Here is a 13690-nt window from a genome sequence, read left to right as displayed (position 1 = left end):
CAGTATGTTTAATAAGATTATTTAACATTGCCAGTAATTCAATTTCTTGATGTTACTCTGTTTTGCAGTAGACAAGTGTGCTGTGAGTCCCACAGGAGACAAGCTGTACATAACCAGCCACTTGCAGCACAAGCTTCTCACCCTGGCCAGGGATGGAACACTCCTGGCTACATTGACAGACCCAGCACTAGAGCGCCCATCTGATCTACATGTGACCCCTGCAGGCCAGGTGCTGGTCTGTGGATTGCTGTCCTACACTGTACTACAGGTGGGCTGGGAGGGAGAGAGTAAGCTGGCTACTCTGGCTACACAGGAGAGGGATGGAGTGTGGTGGCCATGGTCAGTCTGCTACAGCAGCACCACATCATCCATCATTGTGGGACAGGGGAGGGACAACATCCTGGTGTTCAGAGTGGAATAGTGTGTACATGTATGTATTAGTTGTTGTTATTAGTGAGTAGTATTTAAATGACAATGTGTTGTTTAGCATACCAACATTGTAGTGTAAGTGTGTAGTTAAAGATACAAATAATTTATGTACACATATTGTTATCTGATTACACAATGTGAGGGTTTTTGTTTGAACATTAGATCTAATGCATATTATGTTATGTTGTCATAACGTTTGTGTCATTATGGTCCTAAAATATAGTTCTTGTAAACTAAAGTTCTTGCATTGAAAAACAAAGCATTTGAGCTGAACATGTAATATTTGTACATAGATGCACATGTACATAGCAACTGAGGCTTTTTTTAGACTTTCATTTCTATAAACACCATGATGCAATGTAAGAAATGTATATGGATGAATACTTTTTTTATAAAATATGAAATTGTTTAAGTAATCTTTGGAGGAGTATATATTGATATTGTACGCAATGTTTACAGAAAGGTAACACTTGATGTAATATTAATTAATTTGCCATCTTTTATGCTGTTGAACATTTGTTATTGATTTTCATTACATTTATATAAACTTGTGTGTGTTAATTACATTTTTTATAAATTTGTTTGAGTCCTAAATATACATACATGAAATACATTAAGCTATTCTGCTGCTACAGTCGCTGCTGAGTCAGGACAACGATGCTGAGGATGTGGTGGACAAGGATGATGTGACTACGCAGAAGGTAACATAGATCCTTTGTCAGACCTTTTCCTTGTCATTTTGGGAAAAAATGCCTTTGTGGGTTTGGAATATTTTCCTGTGAAAAGTCAATTGATTTGGGAAAAACTAATTTTATATCATTCTTTCTAATATATCAAATTATATGAATAAAATCATTTTATGATAGTTATATACTTTTATAGATCTAAGTGAAATTTGATTGAGATATAATAATTATAATGCATAAAAACAGGAACATCATGTCAGGCAATTTACGCGTGTTGAATAGTGGAAAAAAACGCCCCGATTGGACGTTTTTTATCACATCTTTACACAGTAACATATATGCCAAAATTTGACAACAAATGGTGAATGTTTGTGTTTATTGGAAATTTTGAGCACTTTTATCGTAAATATTTATCAGAATGTCCTTTTAATAATGGAATATACAGGGTATCGGGTAATGAGTAGCAACGGTAAAAGTAGTAAGTTTGCAGTAATAGATAAACAGTATGGTTTCATACGGATGTATTAAAATCGATCGAGACACGATTATGGGTATCTATGCGGAAAAGGGTTAAAACAATTTGTGTTAAATCTCGTTATGAATGACTTTATTGCTGTTTTTTCTTGAAGAGTCATAACGCACCGTCATAACGTCATTTCACTCTGAAAAAAACTAACCCAAATATGTAGGGTGCAGCCGTCCACCCCCCCCCCCCCCACCATGGCCCCGGGGCATCAGTTAGCCTGTGTGGACTGCACAGGCTAATGTGGTACCATACATATTTAGCCCAGTTGTCCGGAATATGGCTCAAGTTTAGTCTGCTTCCAGTCTGTTGGCATTTATAAATTCTGATTAGAACAAATATGGTATAAAAACCACTATGATTAAAAACTGGTCATTGAGACATCGGTGTACATATAAATGCAAATTTAACATACATATTGAGCAATTCTAATAGTAGCTCACAATTTCCCAATTTAACATAGTTTGCCATTTTTAAAGAGTTGGCTACTCATTTTTTCACAAAATTGAAAATTTCGAGCCGTATTTTGTTCACAAAATATCATATCAAACACGGTTAATGTTTAAAATAACTTGGACAAAATATTGTTTTGTTATTGGTGACTGTGAAAATATAGATTTATGAACGTCATCAAAGTACAGGCAAACTAGTATTGTAATATAATAGTTATTAAGGGCAAATGGCCTGTAACATAATTTTCACTCCAAGGTGTATGTGAAAAAAAGTATTTTCTTTCCATCTTTATAAAGTACACGTAATAGGCACTTCCTTATATGCAAGTGGACTAATAAAATGAGCACTGAAACTGAACATTTCAACAAAAACGCATGTCAAAGAATATATTTTGATTGGATTTGTGCAATTATGTTCCATGCAATTAAAAAGACCTATAATTTCCAAATTAAAAGATAGAATTTTCCCGATGTTTGATATTATTACGCTAATTTTCCTCATTGGTGTGGTACAGATACTTTTTTCAATTTGGCAAAAAAATTGCTGGTGTATTACTAATTTACTAGTTCAAAAGACTTTATATTGGTTTTCTCAATGTTACAGCAACTGCTAAGCACAGAAGACAAAGGAGTAGTGAAAGGCTCAGCCAAATCAAAGTCCAGCGATGTGAGGGTGACAAAGCCTTTACATGTCCTCGTATTGCAACATGAAGGACATTTTAGCTGAAACTAACAAGGGAGAAAACTGTAGATCTGCACCAGCAGTGAGTTGTTGCCTTAAGTTGTTTAATGTTTTATTTATTTTTATTATGTCTTACAATTTACATGTTGATTGACTTTAAAACTGTTTTCTAGTGTGAATTTAAACAGATTTTAACCATCAAAGATCTGTAAAGGCATGCTAAAATAATATGTGTGTGTGTTTTTTTGCAACATTGGTGAGACATTAATATTATTATTAAATATTAATATTGTTGCCTTCCATTTATTGAAACATATATTAACAATAAAACATATCTAATGGCATTTTAAAAGTAATGTGATTAATAGAATAAGTACAATTAAAAAATATTAAATTTTTAACCAGATGGTTTTCCTTCTTTTTGTTATGCAGCAAAAAATTGGCTAATAGATAAATAAGATATGATGTGGAAAATTGGGACCTAGTGCATGTCATTAAATTGTTGTCACAGATAAGCCTGTGCAGTCCACACAGGCTAATCAAGGACAACACTTTCCTCTTAAAGGTATTTTTTGTTGAACAAATAATCCTCTTTATGAAAATCCAGTCTAGTCAGAAAGTACCCTCCCTTATTAGCTTATGTGAATTTCACATGCTAATCTGGGACGACACTTTCTAACATTAGTGATCAGCATATTGGCTTATGAAAATACATCTCTGAAAATGGAGTAAAGATAATAGATATAAATGTATAGATAAGTATAGCATTAGCCAACACTTTTCTTGTTTTAATACAAAATGACTTAATTGTATTTATTTTCATGCTATTAAGGACAAGGAAGCAATAAAATGCCAGATTAGAAATTCATGTTGTTGAAAGCCTTCACAACCTGTCAAGAGGCATAGTTTGTTATAGATTATAAAATAATTTGTTACAAGTTCCTATCACCCACTGTGTTGTTGTTGTTTTCAGCGGAGCACCAGCATTGATCTCGAGTTGGCCCAGCAACCGCACAAGTCCTGCCTGCAGGAGCCTCAGTCCAGAACGACCCTTCCCATCCCCGAACTTCTAACTCCTCCCCCTTTACCTCCTGACTCAAAATGTCAGCATCGTTGAAAAACTCCGTTCTGCAGAAAATTCTGAGCATGATTCTGTTCTGAACAAATGCAATGCCCACATCAAGTTGTCCACACATAAGCCTGGGTAGTTTTGTTAAGCTAGAGTTCCGCGTTGGCCTGAGATGGACGAGTTTTTCAGACACGAAAAGTTATAGCAGTAGTTATGGTAACGCTAACAGTCAGTTGTTGCTGTTGGACATCACACTAAATATCATGAAGAATAAAAAGTTCAATAACTTGTTCCAATCTTTATGGGACAAACAGAAATTGAACGGCGGAAAATCAAGGAACAATAAAAGCGTTAGCTTTCCTAGTGGGATACTTCTGCTGTTGATAGTTAGGATGACAGTAGGGTTACGGACTGCCCCAGATTGTCCTCTCAGCAGCCAAAATATCATTATAGAACAGACTTTTGGCAATGTTACTGACAAAGAAAGGCAATGATGACTTGGTTGTGAATACCCAGAGCACGATACATCCATGCTGACAAAGAAAGGCAGTTATGACTTGGTTGTGAACACCCAGAGCACACTACATCCATGCTGACACAGAAAGGCAGTAATGACTTGGTTGTTAACACCCAGAGCACAATACATCCATGCTGACACAGAAAGGCAGTAATGACTTGGTTGTGAACACCCAGAGCGCGATACATCCATGCTGACACAGAAAAGCAGTAATGACTTGGTTGTGAACACCCAGAGCACACTACATCCATGCTGACACAGAAAGGAAGTGATGACTTGGTTGTTAACACCCAGAGCATGATACATCCATGCTGACACAGAAAGGCGGTAATGACTTGGTTGTGAATACCCAGAGCACAATACATCCATGCTGACACAGAAAGGAAGTGATGACTTGGTTGTTAACACCCAGAGCATGATACATCCATGCTGACACAGAAAGGCAGTAATGACTTGGTTGTAAATACCCAGAGCACAATACATCCATGCTGAAAAAGAAAGGAAGTAATGACTTGGTTGTGAACACAGAGCACGATACATCCATGCTGACACAGAAAGGAAGTAATGACTTGGTTGTGAACACCCAGAGCAAGATATATCCATGCTAACACAGAAAGAAAGTAATGACTTGGTTGTGAAAACAGAACATGATACACCCATGCTGACACAGAAAGGCAGTAATAACTATTCTGTGAACACCAAGAGCATAATACATCCATGCTGACACAGAAAGGCAGTAATGACTTGGTTGTGAACACCCAGAGCCCGATACATCCATGCTGACACAGAAAGGAAGTAATTACTTGGTTGTGGACACCCAGAGCACAATACATCCATGCTGACACAGAAAGGCAGTAATAACGATGCTGTGAATACCTAGAGCAAGAAATATCCATGCTGACACAGAAAGGCAGTAATGACTATGCAGTGAACACCCAGAGAAAGATATATCCATGCTGACACAGAAAGGCAGTAATGACTATGATGTGAACACCCACAGCACAATATATCCATGCTAACACAGAAAGGCAGTAATGACTATGCTGTTAACACAGAGCACCATACATACATGCTGACACAGAAAGGCAGTAATGACTTGGCTGTGAACACAGAACACAATACACCCATGCTGACACAGAAAGGCAGTAATGACTTGGCTGTGAACACAGAACACAATACACCCATGCTGACACAGAAAGGCAGTAATGACTTGGCTGTGAACACAGAGCTTAATACATCCATGCTGACACAGAAAGGCAGTAATGACTTGGTTGTGAACACATAGCACAATACATCCATGCTGACACAGAAAGGCAGTTATGACTTGGTTGTGAACACAGAGAACAATACATCCTTGTTGACACAGAAAGGCAGTAATGGCTTTGCTGTGAACTCAGAGCATGATACATCCATGCTGAAACAGAAAGGCAGTAATGACTTTGCTGTGAACTCAGAGCACGATACATCCATGTTGACACAGAAAGGCAGTATTGACTTGGATGTAAACACAGAGCAGGATACATCCATGCTGACACAGAAAGGCAGTAATGACTTTGCTGTGAACTCAGAGCACGATACATCCTTGTTGACACAGAAAGGCAGTAATGACTTTGCTGTGAACTCTAAGCACGATACATCCATGCTGACACAGAAAGGCAGTAATGACTTGGATGTAAACACCCAGAGCACAATACATCCATGCTGACACAGAAAGGCAGTTATGACTTGGTTGTGAACACAGAGCACAATACATCCATGCTGACACAGAAAGGCAGTAATGACTTTGTTGTTAACACCCAGAGCACAATACATCCATGCTGACACACCCAAAGGCAGTAAAGACTTGGTTGTAAACACCCAGAGCACAATACATCCATGCTGACACAGAAAGGCAGTAAAGACTTGGTTGTAAACACCCAGAGCACAATACATCCATGCTGACACAGAAAGGCAGTAAAGACTTGGTTGTAAACACACAGAGCACAATACGTCCATGCTGACACAGAAAGGCAGTAAAGACTTTGTTGTAAACACTAAAAGATCCATACATCCATGGGGTGTGCCACAGACGCAAATTACGATCACTATTGTGAACAAGGTTCTTAAAGTGAACACGTCTGGTTTTGTTATGAGCCCTTAGCACTCTGAGCTCAAAAGGCCTCGCATTGAATTGATGCAAGAGAAGGCTTTGAAAAATAACAGCAGTTTTGTTGTGTGGTCCAGTACGCCCTTCGACTCTCAACCTGAAGAAAGCAGAACTCAAACTCGGCTCTTAGCAATATCAGCAAGGCCAGCATGTCATCTCAGCTTCTTGAGCTTCAGGTGAGACCTTACAGTGTTAATTATTTTGTTGAAATTGAAGCCGAAATTCAGCCCCATTCTTATCTAATAAAGTCTCTATCCATGATTACTGGCTTAAGTTCTCAATTCATGGTTTCCCGTAAGAAAAAGAATGTTTTGATAGGTTGCAACATTGAGTTAATCAGAACTCAAATTCAGCCTTTGGCAATATCAGCGATGCCAGCATATCAGCTCAGCTTCTTGAGCTTTTGGTGAGATCTTACAGTGTTATTCATTTTGTCGAAATTGGGGCCAAAATTGAGTCCCATTCCTAATCTTAAATAGATTATTTTTTTCCATAATTACTGGCTAAAGTTCTCAATTCAAGGTTTGACCCCAAACAATGTTTTAATAGGTTACAAATTGAGTTTGTTTCCTTATGCGGCTCTATAAGTTGAACCTTAGTGCAATTTATCTTGATAGCACTTATTCTTAATTTTTAAATTATGTTTAGCAAAATCTACAACCATTTTCCCAATTAAATTCAAAACACTGTGATTCTTTACGAATTGTCCCAATCCGAAAAATGGTTAAAATAAACTCTGCACAGAGCTAGCCACTTGTTATAGCACATTTAAAAGTTTTTTATCAGATTAACTGGCTTAATTATACCCCCACAAACGAAGTTTAGGGGGGTATATAGGAGTGAACTTATCTGTGGGTCAGTCGGTTTGTCGGTCCGTATTTAGTGTCCGCTCTCTAATTCAAGTAGTTTTCATCCGATCTTCACCAAACTTGGTAAGAAGTTGTATCTACATTATGTCTAGGCCAGGTTGAATATGGGCCATGCCGGGTCAACAACTAGGTCACGGGATCACTTAGTGTGTTTTAAACATTCAGCATGTTGTCCGCTCTCTAATTCAAGTAGTTTTCATCCGATCTTCACCAAACTTGGTCAGAAGTTGTATCTAGATGATCTTAAGGCCAAGTTTGAACATGGGCCTTGCAGGGTCAAAAACTAGGTAACGGGGTCACTTTGTGCGTTTTTTAACATTCCGCATGGTGTCCTCTCTCTTATTCAAGTAGTTTTCATCCTATCTTCAACAAACTTGGTCAGAAGTTTTATCTAGATGATACGAAGGCCAAGTTCGAACATGGGTCATGCCAGATCAAAAACTAGGTCACAGGGTCACTTAGTACGTTTTACACATTGAGCATTTTGTCCGCTCTCTATTTCAAGTAGTTTAAATCCATTCTTCACCACACTTGGTCAGAAGTTGTAACTAGATGATGTGTAGGTCAAGTTCAAACATGAGCCATGCCGGGTCAAAAACTAGGTTACCGGGTCACTTAGTGTGTTTTAAACCTCACCATGTTGTTTGCTCTCTAATTCAAGTAGTTTTTATCCAATCTTCACCAAAATTGGTCAGAATTTGTATCTTGATAATGTCTAGGTCAAGTTTGAATATGGGTCATGCCGGGTCAAAAACAAGGTCACGGGGTCACTTACATGTAGTGCGTTTTAAATATCACAATGTTGTCTGCTCTCTAATTCAAGTAGTTTTAATCCAATCTTCACCAAACTTGGTCAGAAGTTGTATCTAGATGATGTCTATAGGCCAAGTTTGAATATGGATCATGCCGGGTCAAAAACTAGGTCACGGGGTATCTTAGTGCGTTTTAAACCTCACCATGTTGTCCACTCTCTAATTCAAGTAGTTTTTTTCTCCAATCCTCACCAAACTTGGTCACTAGTTTTATCTTAATGATCTCTAGGACAAGTTTGAACATGGGCCATTCAGGGCCTAAAACTAGGTCACCAGGTCACTTTGTGCATTTTTTAACATTCAGCATGGTGTCCGCTCTCTAATTCAAGTAGTTTACATCCAATCTTCACCAAACTTGGTCAGAAGTTTTATGGAGATGATCTTAAGGCCAAGTTAGAACATGGGCCTTTCTGGGTCAAAAACTAGGTCAAGGGGTCACTTAGTGCGTTTTGAAAAATTGAACATGGTGTCTACTGTATTTTTGTGAAGACGACATGCAAAATATTATGTGTCAATGCGGCATGGGGGGTATTCGTTATATCTGTGACAAAGCTCTAGTTAGCTTATTTCACTACGTTTAATTACTATTTTGAACTCACATCTATTGTTTCTTATTAAATGCCATACAGTTGTATTGTCTCACATTTAAAGTTGTTAAGTCTCAGGTATAAGTCATAAACTGTCACATTAAAAGGTGTGCAGACTCACACTTAAATATGTAGATTGTAACATTTAAAGCTGTGTTGATTCACATTTTAAGTTGCTTAGTATCACATTTAAAATGATGTTGTCACACATTTAAAGTTCTTTAGTCACACAATTAAAGGTGTACAGTCTCACATTCTAAATTGCTGAAGTAATGCCTGTTTTTGATTTACAAAAAATAAATGTTACACCTTGCTACAAACCCAAAAATTCCAATTTCGAGTTGGTGCGCGTAAAACATTGATACTACGTTATTCTGAGTTCTAATTGGTGAAAAATTAATTGCAATATTCTAAATATCAATTATAGGCACAATGTTTGGCATTTAAAAATCAGGTCTGTAAAGTAAGGTGTTGCAAGGCTTATTCATGTGTCACTAAACAATCCGGTTTTAGTTTACTTTCCATTTCCTTTTCAGTGAACTTAACTAGCAAACATGACAAACGTCATTGAAGTGAAAGTCGATGACAACCCCCTTCTTGCACAAATACTACAACTCGCTTAAGAAATTCAGCACGAAAACGTCTTGCGTCAGACTACCAAGCCTCCTATCAATATATCCTCCCATGTTGGCTACATCAACACTTCCAACAGCAGAGCCTTGGTGAGTTCGACTTCCGTCTTAGCATCGATGTCACTTAGCAACAGTTGGATGATGGGCGTCGACAAATTATGCCGGACAAGTCGCTCGAACTGATACGATCTGATCCAACAGGTAGAGCAGGCGTTCTGTGACACGTCCATTAATGTGACTACTCGATATGTTGTTCTCGAATAATGTGAACCTTAGGCCTTGACAGCAGTATGCGATTGACGCCATTCAACACCAGTTGTCGGAAATTCTTGGGTTTGAGGTGGCGACTTCGGCGTCGGGACTCGCTCCAACTCTGTCTATGGCACAGTCGCAGCAGCAGCAGCAGCAACAAGAACAATAAGTAGTATCTTAGTGGTGTTCTGGGATATGCGGCTTCATGTATGTGCTTAAATTGTCATTCAAGATTAGCCTGTGCAGACTGCACCTACATTAAGTCCTATTAAATTGTCATCCCAGATTAGCTTATGCAGACTGCACATACATTAAGTCCTATTAAATTATCATCCCAGATTAGCCTGTGCAGACTGCACATACATTAAGTCCTAATAAATTGTCATCTCAGATTAGCCTGTGCAGACTGCACATACATTAAGTTCTATTAAATTGTCATCCCAGATTAGCCTGTGCAGACTGCACATACATTAAGTCCTATTAAAGTGTCATCTCAGATTAGCCTATGTAAACTTCACATACATTAAGTCATATTAAAGCGTCATCTCAGATTAGCCTGTGTAAACTGCACATACATAAAGTCCTATTAAAGTGTCATCCATGATTAGCCTGTGCAGACTGCACATACATAAATTCCTATTAAAGTGTCATCCCAGATTAGCCTGTGCAGACTGCACATACATTAAGTCCTATTAAAGTGTCATCCCAGATTAGCCTGTGCAGACTGCACATACATTAAGTCCTATTAAAGTGTCATCTCAGATTAGCCTGTGCAAACTGCACATACATTAAGCCCTATTAAAGTGTCATCCCAGATTAGCCTGTGCAGACTGCACATACATTAAGTCCTATTAAAGTGTCATCCCAGATTAGCCTGTGCAAACTGCACATACATTAAGTCCTATTAAAGTGTCATCCCAGATTAGCCTGTGCAGACTGCACATACATTAAGTCCTATTAAAGTGTCATCCCAGATTAGGCTTCTTCACTTAACATCAGTATTTTATGTGCCTGAAAAGTTCCTAGCATCGAATGGGAATTATGTGCTTTTAAATTGATCACACTTAGTTAATAAAATGCAAATATCACTTTATCTGATATCAATTTTAATCATAGAAGGTCAGGGAATTAAGTTTTGTATATTTTCGACCGAAATTCAGCCCCTGAACCAAAAGTTTATCCTTGCATAAAAATCTGCTTTAATAGAATTGTTAAATTATATTAAATTTTAGTAAAATAATTATGTAAAAGCCTTCAGCTCATTTTAAAATTATTTTCTTCATGTATTTTCAATATTTATTTAAATTCTTGGATTTTGTTTTAAGAGCCTGTTCCCACAGGAACCCATGCAATCATAGATCGGTACCTAGCTGAACAACAGGCTGTCTGGTCAGCTGGGCCCAGACGCCCAAAGACACTTCCTGGCCCAGGACCTTGGGGCAAATGCTCAACTAGTCCTACCTGCAGGGTGGAGCCACACTGAACTTGGGGATTCATACTTTTTTGGCCAGGGGCCAAGATTACCTTGTCAATAAGGTAGGTTGGTAATGTAATTAATCATTTATAATGTGCAGTGTTTCACTCCAAATTTTAATTTAAACAGTTTGTGTTAAATATTGATAAAACTCTGTCCTGGTTGCAAACTTAAACAAATCATTTATGTAAGTGTTAAATATTTATAATAGCCGCCATTTGTATTCCCTTGAAAGGGCTCAGTGGGGGGGGGGGGGGCGTACACATGTGTCCTTGTCTGTAATTCTCCTTGTCCTTACTTTCCTTCTTATGTCCGTCCCACCTTTTTAGTTTTAAATGTTTGTATCAAGTGTACAATATATAGAAGGCTATGTTTGTATCAAGTGTTTAGTTTATATCCCATTTGTATCAAGATCCTTCAAACATAATTTATTTCTTAAATATTGTTTTCACTCAAACAACATTGATTTACTTCTTAAATTATGAATATTGCTGGGCCAAGTGTGAGGTTGAGCGCTCTATAACCAGGTTTAAACCCCCAATGCTTTGCATTGACCGTTCCAAGGCGGTGACCCCAGCTTTATTCATATTTTGTGTTTATGTTGGTTTGTATTGTGCTGTATTGTGCTGTTTTGTACTGTTTGGGCAATCGGTCACTTGCCTTAAATAAAGGACCAACTAATTGTTTTTAATGAAAATTCAATACTGCTCCAGCAGCTGGAGTTTCACTTCTTTATATTATATAACTGATGCCATTTCAGAATGCAATTAAATTATTTTGTTTACAAGGACACATTTCTGGGATGCGCTTTGATCTTTTTTTCTTTTCACAGAGGCCTTATACTCACAAGTTCAAGCCCAGTGAGTGATGTTCACCAAATCAAACTCTACATCTCAATAGGTAAGTCACCTTGTCATTGCAAAAGGGGCCACTGTGCAAAGCATTCAGGAAACCCAGTCTTAATAGCCTTAACCTTTTGATGCAATAAAGCTTTCACAAATACCCAAAAGGTAAAACCCACTACAAATTGGGGTTTCTGCTCTTCAATAAATTGACCAGTTTATCTAATCTAAGTGTAAGGGTTCAGCCACAAACTACTTTATCATATAAAGAAATGTGCAGAAAATGCAAAAGTTTAAAGCTAAATCCTCAAATTTGCATTTTAAATTTAACATCTAGAGTTATAACAAACTCAAAACCACAACAACAACAACAGCAAACAATTTCTCAGCAGGTACCAACATATCTGACTTTTTCACTCTTCACAAAATCAGGTTCCATATCAACTGTAAATATGGTTCTTAAACTAACATTGAATTACAAAGAGGGATCAGTGATGTTCGTACCTTTTAGTTTAGGGGGGCTATACAGGAGTGAACTTGTCGGTCTGTTTGTTGGTCGGTCCGTATTAAGTGTCCGCTAATACAAGTTGTTGTCATCCAATCTTCACCAAACTTGGCCAGAAGTTGTTTCTAGATGATCTCTAGGCCAAGTGTGAACATGGGCCATGCGGGCCAAAAACAAGGTCACAGTGTCACTTAGTGCGTTTTACATAATCAGTTGGTGCCCGCTCTCTATTTCAAGTACTTATCATCCGCTCTTCACCAACCTTGGTCAGAAGTTTTTTATAGATGATCTCTAGGCCATTATCAAACATGGGTCATGCCGGGCAAAAAACTAGGTCATGGGGTCATTAAATGCGTTTTACACATTCAGTTTGGTCTCCGCTCTCCATTTCAAGCACTTATCATCCGCTCTTCAAAAAACTTGGGCAGAAGTTTTATTCAGATGATCTCTAGGCCATGTTCGAACATGGGCCATGCCGTGCGAAAAACTAGGTCACGGAGTCATGGGTGCGTTTTCACATTCAGCATGTTGTTCCCTATTTCAAGTTATTTTCATCCGCTCTTCAGGTGGGGGTGTTCGTCACGTCTGTGGCAAAGCTCTAGTTTTTTAAAGTTAATATCTTTTTGAGAGAGTATTGTGTTGCCAGGGTTGAACCCGCATTTTGATACTTGATAATGTTTATGAAATGCTAGTAAATTCTTAAAAATAGTTGTTTTAATTGACACATGACATACTTAATTGCAGAATCCCGGATATCAAAGCGTTGAGCTTGTTCTTGAAGCATTTGCACCAGCAACAGTCATCATCTCGACAGATACTTGCATCTTTATGGTGTGCAACCCTCCGTCTATGAACATCATAACAGCACATGAACCAGTGGCAGTCATCATCTCAAGATTCTGGTATATCCATGGTGCAGGACCCTCGGACTGTAAAGATCATGCAGAGCGAACCTCAGGTGAGTGTTCAAGTCGTGTGCATGTTTTTAGCATGCCCCCCAAGTTCACAGATGTATAGGTGCATGTAGATTTACCTTTGTCCGTCCATACGTGCATCCAGTTGTTGAATTTGTATGTCAAATCTAAACTCGAAAAGAATTGCTTCTAGTGTGATTAAAACAAAGATATTTGCCAAACAGTGAACTTGCCTACTTTTGTATTTTGGTTCGTTTTCTTTTACATAAGTGGAATTTTGAGACTAAAGTAAAATGTGG

The 13690-nt window shown here is 38.1% G+C and overlaps 1 long non-coding RNA gene across 1 annotated transcript; it reads left to right on the top strand.

Moving 5' to 3' along the window:
• The first annotated feature begins 11164 nt into the window (after nt 1-11164).
• Nucleotides 11165-13432, top strand: LOC127867952 (uncharacterized). The gene is made up of 3 exons (XR_008043817.1): nt 11165-11192; nt 11963-12030; nt 13222-13432. It is a non-coding gene; the product is annotated as an uncharacterized LOC127867952 (long non-coding RNA).
• Nucleotides 13433-13690: the final 258 nt, after the last annotated feature.

Source organism: Dreissena polymorpha, chromosome 1 (genome assembly GCF_020536995.1).
Source record: "Dreissena polymorpha isolate Duluth1 chromosome 1, UMN_Dpol_1.0, whole genome shotgun sequence".
NCBI classification, from domain to species: domain Eukaryota; kingdom Metazoa; phylum Mollusca; class Bivalvia; order Myida; family Dreissenidae; genus Dreissena; species Dreissena polymorpha.
The sequence above is the reverse complement of the archived record's forward strand: the minus strand, read 5'-3'. Positions and strand labels throughout refer to the sequence as shown.